Below are 8,778 nucleotides of genomic sequence, written 5' to 3'. Positions count from 1 at the left end.
CAGTTTTTCACCACAAAGGGCTGTTTGAAAAATATCTACAATATTGAAAATCCATTTTTGGGAATTCCGGCACAGAATTCCGGCACAGAGCCATCCTGTTAGAGCCCCAGTCCAACTGGCAGACTGTGGACTGGGAGAGTCCAGCTCTCAGCTGATGAACTCATCCATCTGTCTGCAGGGTGTGAGGTGAAGGCAGGGCAGAGTGGACACACAAGTGGACCGGACCAAACTGACCACAGTGTTCAGGAACACAAGTGGACCGGACCAAACTGACCACAGTGTTCAGGAACACAAGTGGACCGGACCAAACTGACCACAGTGTTCAGGAACATTTCTAAAGCGTTCTGTCACATGTTGTGAACCACAGTTTGTGCTGAAAACAGACTGGTGCAGCATCACAGAAGAACTGAACACACTCGGTATGGGAGGAGGAAACTGGCAGAAGGCTTGAAATCGGTTCAAAAACCAGCCCTGCGTATGAACACAGACCTCTTCATAAAATATATCATGTGTACATTTTTTGTGTTTGAATGTAGGTCTACTGCAGAAAGAAAACTGGTAAAAAAAAAAAAAAAAGGCAGTTAAAGTGACCTTAGTTTCTTCTGAGCCTAAGGCCCTTTATTTATCAGCACAAAGCACAAGGAGCGCACAAGGTTAGTGGTGATTTCTTACGTCTGCAGTCTTAATTCGTCCAGCTGGGGGGCAAACATGTGTTTCTTGATTTTTATCTGAAAAGCGCCAACAAGTAAAGATTTGTTGATGCCAGAACACAAAGACAGAGCAACCTTTCAACATGCCCAAGTGCAGACTTAGCTCTCAGACTGTCAGGACACCTTCTGCTTTGGCTGGTGGGGGTGTGCATGCGGTGTGTGTCCAGGAGGGGAGGGGTCAGACTCTCAGGTTGTTTTTACTGACACTCACCTCTTGACTTTTCATGAAATGCAAAACAGCCGTTTTTGTGTGCTGGGGTTAATGAAATGAAAGACAAGGACAAACATATCAGATGTTAAAAGACATGTTCTAAGTACAACAGCCCGAACCAGTGGGAGCCTGTTTTTCCTGGATCTGTCTTCAGTGCACTGGACTGCATATTTAAGGAACAATCGCATCTATTTAAGCCTCTTGAAAATGGTTCTGCTGGTGGATTTACATGTGCATCTGCTGACGAATGAACTGTTTTCTTTTTTTGTACAAATTACCTTCTGTCAGTGTTTAGGACAGGGGTCTCAAACATGCGGCCCCGGGGCCAGATGCATCAAAGGTTCCAATCCGGCCCTGGGATGTTTTTGCAAAGTCAAAAATTCCACAGTCTTGAATTGAATTAAGCAAAAAACATTTAGCTTTGTTTAAGGAAAAATCTTGAGTTAAGCCAAAAACAAACAAACAAACAAACAAAAAAACCCTTCAATTAAGTAAAAAAAAATCCTGAACTAAGCCAAAAGAAAAAAAAAAAAAATCTCAAATTTAGCAAAAAAACCCTTGAATTAAGCAAAAAAACATCTTGAATTAACAACTTCAATTTTTTTTTCTTTGTTTTAGTGCAAAAAATAACACTAAATTATGAAAATATTTACATCTGCAAACTCTCCTGTAACAATAAAATGTGAATAACCTGAACAGATATGAACCACCTGAAATGTCTGCAGATAATTCAGTCCAGTTTGAACTCTCTTCTGCCTGTTATTGACTATTTAATGTCTTTGTAGATCCGATCCGTAATGCACATGATGAAATGATAAGTGGAGGCAGAAGATTGTTAAAATTGCACTTTATTTTTCTTAAGAAATTTCATTTTTTTCAGGTTATTCACATAGTTTATAAATGTAAGTATTTTCATCATTTAATGGTGTTTTTTTTTTTTCAACTAAAACAAAGACAAAAGTTTGTAGTTGTCATTATTTATAGATTCTTCTGTTATTTCACTGGTCCGGTCCGCTGCAGATCAAATGGGGCTGAATGTGGAACCTGAAGGAACATGAGTTTGAGACTCCTGGTTTGGGGGGTGACGTCAGCACTGACTGTAAAGCACAGATGCAGCTACAGATGTAGAACGTTCCCCTGAATGTGGGTGGTTTTCTCTGAACCACTTACTTGGTTGAGTCACTTTCAGCCAAATAACCCTGTGGCACCTTCGCCTTCAGTGGACCTCTCTTACAGGGCACAGTGGTTTGTTGCTGGGAGGCAGTGAGGATGAATGGTACACTTTTTTTTTCTCACCAAGAGCCTGCGGTTCTGTCATTTTTCCTCGCACTGAAAAAAAAAACAGTAACTGTGAACAGAACATAGGCTTATTCTGACTCAATGGGACAAGGGCTGTCAGCAGCAACACTTCAGTCTGCTAATTGTCTAATTCTGCTGACTTGTGTGAGTGTGACTATATGTTTGCATGTAAAGGTGTGTGTGTGTGTGTGTGTGTGTGTGTGTGTGTGTGTGTGGACCTCTTCTGTACAGTGTCAGTGCCTCTTTTGGCTGCTGTGTACTACAGATGTATAACACTGATGACAGCAGGGCTGTCAAACTCAGTTTAGTTCACTTCCACATTCAGCCCAGTGTGATCTGAAATGGGCCGTTCCACTACAATAATAACAGTGAAAAAAAGTCCATTTAAATTATGATCATGTTTACATCGACAAAAATCTGAATAACATGAACAACTGGAAATGTCTTAAGAAAAACAAGTGCATTTTTAACAGTATTCTGCCTCAGATTATCAGTTTATCCTTTACACATGTGCAGTACAACTTACAAATACATGAAACGTTTAATAATAACAGGCAGAATATTGGTAAAACTGCGTTTACTTCTCTTATGACATTTCAGGTTTTTCACATTTTTTGTAAAATAATTTTTTTTTAATTTAAACATTTCCATGTAATTTTACTTTTTTACACTAAAACAAAGATAAAATTTGCTGTTTTCATTATGTATAGGTTTAATGCGATCGTATTTGACTGGTTCTGACCCACTTGAGATCTAATTGGTCTGTATGTGGAATCTGAACTAAAATGATTTGACATCCTGGACTGTTCATATCTTCAGTATAATTTTTGTATTTCACTAATCCATCCTAGGGGCCAGACTGGACCCTTTGGCCGTATGTTTGACACCTGTGGATGACAGAGTCCACATTTCCTTGTGCATGTGAAACACCAGTCATAGATCACTAAGTCCAGAAAGTCTTATTGATCTGACAGCTGGTGTTTATCTGTGATGGCTTTTAAAGCAATCACCCTCAAGGGACCAAAGAGCCTTCCAGGAGCCCAGGCTGACTCAGTGGCACACACCATGTTTGGCTTTGTGTTTGCTTTAAAGCAGGGTTCTCAAACTCCTGTTCTTTCAGGTTCCACATTCAGCTCCATTTGATCTGCAGTGGACCCAACCAGCCAAATAAGAACCGAAGAACATATAAATAATGACCACTCCACATTTTTGTCTTTTAGTGTAAAGAAAAAAAAAAAAAAAAACATTAAATAATGAAGAGACTTACTTTTATAAACTATCCAGACAAAAAAGATGTGAATAACCTGAAAAAAACTGAAATTTCTGAAGAAAAATAAGTGCAATTATAACAATATTATGCCTCCACTTATCATTTATACATAGAAATGTAAATATTTTCATAATTTAATGTTATTTTTTGCACTAAAACAAATAAAAAAAATTGAGGTTGTTACTTCAAGATATTTTGCTTAATTCAACATTTTTTTGCTTAATTGAAGATTTTTTTTTTTTTTTTTGCTTAATTCAACATTTTTTTTCCTTAATTCAAGCTATTTTTTTTTTTCTTGCCTAATTCAATTCAAGACTGTGGAACTTTTGACTGTGCAAAAACATCCCAGGGGCGGATTGGAACCTTTGGTGGGCCGCATTTAGCCCCCGGGCCGCACGTTTGACACCCCTGCTTTAAACTTTAGATCACAGGATGGGAGGCAAAGATTGACAACACTGTTTTATTTATTTTGAAATTATTTTGTGATTTCTGTCTATTTATTGTTCTGTTACGGTGTTTTCTTTCTGAGTGTTAGGTACAGTGGATCAAAGAGCGAGAACATTGTACAGATTTTCAATATCTCAACTAAGAGCAGAATTCCTATGTATGTTTAGACTTGTGAGAATGAGTTTTGGCTGGAGGAGGGGGGTGTATTTATGAAAACTATGAACTTTTCAGTTACGTTATGTGCATAATACAGAAGCCACAACGCCACACTTGTCGTTGTCATCTGGCTGAACACTGGTAAATCTGCTGAGTGGAGGAGAGAACGGTTCATATCTGTATACTTTAGCCAAGCCCCTGCGCTGCAGCAGCCAAAGCTCTCTCTTCACTGTTGCTTGTGTCGTCGTTTTCCTGAAAATGCAATTGAACATGGAAATGCCGCTAACTAACAGCCATATCCGACTTCAGCTCCAGCGCATTAAGGCTGCGGTCCGCACCACACAGTCACCCACAAACTGGAATATGGGATGAAATGAAAAAGAGCTGCAGCCACACACATGTTGTGTCCACACACACAAACAGCTATAGCAATTTACAAAAAAAAAAAAAAAAAAAGGCCTGGGGTCACAGATCCACTGCTTTTTTCCCATAAATGTGAGTTGCAATAGGACCCCCCCCCCCCCCCCCCCCCCCCCCCAAACCATGGCTTCATGTGGTGATACTGCTGCTTTGATTCTTTTAAAACTATGACCTATGGCTTAAAGGTGAAATATTTAGTAATCTGCCTCTTCATCACAATTATTTTCCTTGAAACTGCCTGTTATTAGACCCCCCCAACACCCCAGACCCCCCCCCCCCCCCCCCCCCCCCCCCCATCCTGTTTGGAAATAAAGATAACTTTAAAAAGCATGAGTCATCCGCTGGCTTTCATATGTACAGTACACTTTGGTTTGTGTGTAACAGAGCATGACTGAGGACACCAGGACTGGACTGGACTGGACTGGACTGGACTGGAATGGAATGGACTGGACAGAGGACTGAACTGGACTGGACTGGACAGAGAACAGGACTGGACTGGACTGGACTGGACTGGAATGGAATGGACTGGACAGAGGACTGAACTGGACTGGACTGGACAGAGAACAGGACTGGACTGGACTGGACAGAGAACAGGACTGGACTGAACTGGACTGGACAGAGGACTGGACTGGACTGGACAGAGAACAGGACTGGACTGGACTGGACAGAGAACAGGACTGGACTGGACAGAGGACTGGACTGGACAGAGAACAGGACTGGACTGGACAGAGAAAAGGACTGGACTGGACTGAGGACTGGACTGGACAGAGAACATGACTGGATTGGACTGGACAGAGGACTGGACTGGACTGGACAGAGAACAGGACTGGACTGGACAGAGGACTGGACTGGAAAGAGGACTGGACTGGACAGAGAAAAGGACTGGACTGGACTGGACTGAACTGAGGACTGGACTGGACTGAGGACTGGACTGGACTGGACAGAGAACAAGACTGGATTGGACTGGACAGAGGACTGGACTGGACGGAGGACTGGACTGGACAGAGGACTGGACAGAGAACAGGACTGGACTGGACTGGACAGAGGACTGGACTGGACAGAGAACAGGACTGGACTGGACTGGACAGAGGACTGGACTGGACAGAGAACAGGACTGGACTGGACTGGACTGGACAGAGGACTGGACTGGACAGAGGACTGTACTGGACTGGACAGAGAAAAGGACTGGACAGAGGACTGGACTGGAAAGAGGACTGGACTGCAGAGAGAACAGGACTGGACTGGACTGGACAGAGAAAAGGACTGGACTGGAAAGAGGACTGGACTGGACTGGACAGAGGATAGGACTGGACTGGACAGAGGACTTGACTGGACTGGAAAGAGAACTGGACTGGACTAGACAGAGGACAGGACAGAACTGGACTGGACAGAGGACAGGACTGGACCGAAAACTAGATTGGACAGAGGACAGGACTGGAAAGGACTGGACAGAGGATTGGACAGAGGACTGGACAGAGGACTGGACTCGACAGAGGACAGGATCTGTGTTTCACATTCACTGATGTGAATACACTCCACACTCATCTATATTTGTTCCAGTCACAGTGACTGTTTACAGTTCAGCTGTTCGGTTCAGTTTCAGTACAGTTCAGCTGTTTGGTTCAGTTTCAGTACAGTTCAGTTATTCGGTTCAGTTTCAGTACAGTTCAGTTATTCGGTTCAGTTTCAGTACAGTTCAGCTGTTCGGTTCAGTTTCAGTACAGTTCAGCTGTTGGGTTCAGTTTCACTACAGTTTAGGTGTTCGGTTCAGTTTCAGTACAGTTCAGGTGTTGGGTTCAGTTTCAGTACAGTTCAATGTTTGGCTCAGTTTCAGTACAGTTCAGGTGTTGGGTTCAGTTTCAGTATAGTTCAGGTGCTGGGTTCAGTTTCAGTACAGTTCAGCTGTTGGGTTCAGTTTCAGTACAGTTCAGGTGTTGGGTTCAGTTTCAGTACAGTTCAGGTGTTGGGTTCAGTTTCAGTACAGTTCAGGTGTTGGGTTCAGTTTCAGTACAGTTCAGGTGTTTGGTTCAGTTTCAGTACAGTTCAGCTGTTGGGTTCAGTTTCAGTACAGTTCAGGTGTTGGGTTCAGTTTCAGTACAGTTCAGGTGTTCGGCTCAGTTTCAGTACAGTTCAGGTGTTGGGTTCAGTTTCAGTACAGTTCAGCTGTTTGGCTCAGTTTCAGTACAGTTAAGGTGTTCGGCTCAGTTTCAGTACAGTTCAGGTGTTGGGTTCAGTTTCAGTACAGTTCAGCTGTTCGGCTCAGTTTCAGTACAGTTCAGGTGTTGGGTTCAGTTTCAGTACAGTTCAGGTGTTGGGTTCAGTTTCAGTACAGTTCAGGTGTTGGGTTCAGTTTCAGTACAGTTCAGATGTTCGGTTCAGTTTCAGTACAGTTCAGGCACTTGGTTCAGTTTCAGTACAGTTCAGGTGTTGGGTTCAGTTTCAGTACAGTTCAGGTGTTTGGTTCAGTTTCAGTACGGTTCAGGTGTTGGGTTCAGTTTCAGTACGGTTCAGGTGTTGGGTTCAGTTTCAGTACAGTTCAGCTGTTCGGCTCAGTTTCAGTACAGTTCAGCTGTTCGGCTCAGTTTCAGTACAGTTCAGGTGTTGGGTTCAGTTTCAGTACAGTTCAGGTGTTGGGTTCAGTTTCAGTACAGTTCAGCTGTTCGGCTCAGTTTCAGTACAGTTCAGTTTTTCGGTTCAGTTTCAGTACAGTTCAGGTGTTGGGTTCAGTTTCAGTACAGTTCAGGTGTTGGGTTCAGTTTCAGTACAGTTCAGCTGTTCGGCTCAGTTTCAGTACAGTTCAGGTGTTGGGTTCAGTTTGAGTACAGTTCAGGTGTTGGGTTCAGTTTCAGTACAGTTCAGGTGTTGGGTTCAGTTTCAGTACAGTTCAGGTGTTGGGTTCAGTTTCAGTACAGTTCAGGTGTTGGGTTCAGTTTCAGTACAGTTCAGCTGTTCGGCTCAGTTTCAGTACAGTTCAGATTTTCGGTTTAGTTTCAGTACAGTTCAGGTGTTGGGTTCAGTTTCAGTACCGTTCAGCTGTTCGGCTCAGTTTCAGTACAGTTCAGCTGTTCGGCTCAGTTTCAGTACAGTTCAGCTGTTCGGCTCAGTTTCAGTACAGTTCAGGTGTTCGGTTCAGCTGTTCGGTTCAGTTCAGGTGTTCGGCTCAGTTTCAGTACAGTTCAGGTGTTGGGTTCAGTTTCAGTACAGTTCAGGTGTTGGGTTCAGTTTCAGTACAGTTCAGGTGTTCAGTTTCAGTACAGTTCAGGTGTTCGGCTCAGTTTCAGTACAGTTCAGGTGTTGGGTTCAGTTTGAGTACAGTTCAGGTGTTGGGTTCAGTTTCAGTACAGTTCAGGTGTTCGGCTCAGTTTCAGTACAGTTCAGGTGTTCGGCTCAGTTTCAGTACAGTTCAGGTGTTGGGTTCAGTTTCAGTACAGTTCAGCTGTTCGGTTCAGTTTCAGTACAGTTCAGGTGTTCAGTTTCAGTACAGTTCAGGTGTTCGGCTCAGTTTCAGTACAGTTCAGCTGTTGGGTTCACTTTCAGTACAGTTCAGGTGTTCGGCTCAGTTTCAGTACAGTTCAGCTGTTGGGTTCACTTTCAGTACAGTTCAGGTGTTCGGCTCAGTTTCAGTACAGTTCAGCTGTTGGGTTCAGTTTCAGTACAGTTCAGCTGTTGGGTTCACTTTCAGTACAGTTCAGGTGTTCGGCTCAGTTTCAGTACAGTTCAGGTGTTCGGCTCAGTTTCAGTACAGTTTTGCTGTTCGGCTCAGTTTCAGTACAGTTCAGGTGTTCGGCTCAGTTTCAGTACAGTTCAGGTGTTGGGTTCAGTTTCAGTACAGTTCAGGTGTTCAGTTTCAGTACAGTTCAGGTGTTGGGTTCAGTTTCAGTACAGTTCAGGTTTTGGGTTCAGTTTCAGTACAGTTCAGGTGTTCGGTTCAGTTTCAGTACAGTTCAGGTGTTGGGTTCAGTTTCAGTACAGTTCAGCTGTTCGGTTCAGTTTCAGTACAGTTCAGGTGTTGGGTTCAGTTTGAGTACAGTTCAGGTGTTGGGTTCAGTTTCAGTACAGTTCAGGTGTTGGGTTCAGTTTCAGTACAGTTCAGGTTTTGGGTTCAGTTTCAGTACAGTTCAGGTGTTCGGTTCAGTTTCAGTACAGTTCAGGTGTTGGGTTCAGTTTGAGTACAGTTCAGGTGTTGGGTTCAGTTTCAGTACAGTTCAGGTGTTGGGTTCAGTTTCAGTACAGTTCAGGTGTTGGGTTCAGTTTCAGTACAGTTC

The 8,778-nt window shown here is 43.2% G+C and overlaps 1 protein-coding gene across 2 annotated transcripts in view; it reads left to right on the top strand.

Moving 5' to 3' along the window:
* Positions 1-1,032, top strand: part of adra2b (adrenoceptor alpha 2B) — a 3,792-nt gene extending 2,760 nt beyond the window's left edge. For both annotated transcript variants that reach the window (XM_030142650.1, XM_030142649.1), the window contains one exon: positions 1-1,032. This exon is cut by the window's left edge. The gene's annotated coding sequence lies outside the window, so the exon portion shown is untranslated.
* Positions 1,033-8,778: the final 7,746 nt, after the last annotated feature.

Source organism: Sphaeramia orbicularis, chromosome 9 (genome assembly GCF_902148855.1).
Source record: "Sphaeramia orbicularis chromosome 9, fSphaOr1.1, whole genome shotgun sequence".
Lineage (NCBI taxonomy): Eukaryota > Metazoa > Chordata > Actinopteri > Kurtiformes > Apogonidae > Sphaeramia > Sphaeramia orbicularis.
Note: the sequence above shows the minus strand (reverse complement) of the source record. Positions and strands in the feature narration are given on the sequence as shown.